The sequence below is a fragment of the Leptonychotes weddellii genome, chromosome X (genome assembly GCF_054177405.1).
Source record: "Leptonychotes weddellii isolate Sample4059 chromosome X, ASM5417740v2, whole genome shotgun sequence".
Lineage (NCBI taxonomy): Eukaryota > Metazoa > Chordata > Mammalia > Carnivora > Phocidae > Leptonychotes > Leptonychotes weddellii.
In genome coordinates this window covers 102,167,743-102,169,248 of record NC_138385.1, presented here as the reverse complement: position 1 = coordinate 102,169,248, position 1,506 = coordinate 102,167,743, and positions in this window count along the sequence as shown.

The window sequence follows — 1,506 nt, the reverse complement described above, 5'->3', positions numbered from 1 at the left end:
AAAATTCACCTCCGTTACTGTTTATATCTTTAATAATTTAAAGAAATCATTGTCGCAGTTTTATGGGAACTTCAAGTGGGTGAATTTAAAAATGATCAGGAAAGGGACGCCTGGGTAGCTCAGTCGGTTAAGCGTCTGCCTTCAGCTCAGGTCATGATCTCAGGGTCCTGGGATCGAACCCCACGTGGGGCTCTCTGCTCAGCGGGGAGTCTCTCCCTCTGCCTGCCCCTCCCTCTGCTCGTGCTCTCTCTCTCTCTCTGACAAATAAATAAAATCTTTAAAAAATAAAAATGATCAGGAAATACCTACAAGAAATCTGGCCATTTCCTTTTGGAATAGCCTTTTTCGGTCGCTGGTGGGGGAGGGAAGCCTCTTTTGGAACGCACTTACTGGTCATTCAAAGGTCTCCTGGCATTGGACACGGTATTTACTTGACGCAGAAGTCAACGACAGGCAATGAATGTGGCCCCTGGCTTGCACATCCTAGGGGAAAACTGAAATCATTCAGCCTCCTGGGAATGTCCAGTAGAGATTGTAGGAAGGAGTTCTTGCTAAGATGCTAACATCCGACTCTCAGGAACTGATGCTTTCTTAATGCTAAAATTACCTTGGCTCTGCAGTCCTGTGAGAAACAATCTCTTTAATCATGAGATAATGAATCACGTTTTTGTGTGATGAAAATGATATCCACCTTGTCCGCTGACAGTACCAGCCACTTATAACAGAAACCCCCATTTGCCCTGCATACTGAACGTCCCTTGTCTGAACATGGGGTTCAACCGGTATTTCAGGCGCTCCCAGAAGTTATGATTTCTTTTACCTTCAGGGCCACGATGGGTTGGTTTGGACCAGGTTACACAGATCCTAAGTGATACAGCTGGACTTGACTTCCTGTTTTCGTGGCACCAAAGTTGGAGGGTTTTCACTCTTTACGAAGAGATTTTGGCCATCACTTCATACCAGGGGGAAAATCAGGGACCCTGATTGGGGATAGGTGTGCTAGGTTTCACATCATGAATGCCTTCATCAGTTTTTCAGTTTTCCTGGGTTCCTCAGGTTTCTGTCTACAAAAACACCTGTTTTCCCCGTCTTCCACCCAGTGCAGTAGGGGGCAATGGGTCCCTCTTACCCTTCTCATTCCTTAGTAGGATCCAAGACACAGAACCTGGTCTCCTCCCATTAATAATTCCATCAGAAGCAGAGCTGCCTCCCTGTCTCATAGCATTCAGAAGTCTTACCGGTCCCCTAAAGAATACTCCTTGTGTTTCAAAAGATATCATATTTCGTAGGTTAAAACAACTTTTAAACTCCCAAAAGGTGAGGGAAAAATAAACCCAGAAAAGTACAGAATAAAAAGAAGATTTTCGCAACGACGTGGATGGAACTGGAGGGTATTATGTTGAGTGAAATAAGTCACACAGAGAAAGACATGTATCATATGATCTCACTGATATGAGGAATTCTTAATTGCAGGAAACCAACTGAGGGTTGCTGGAGTGGGGGGTG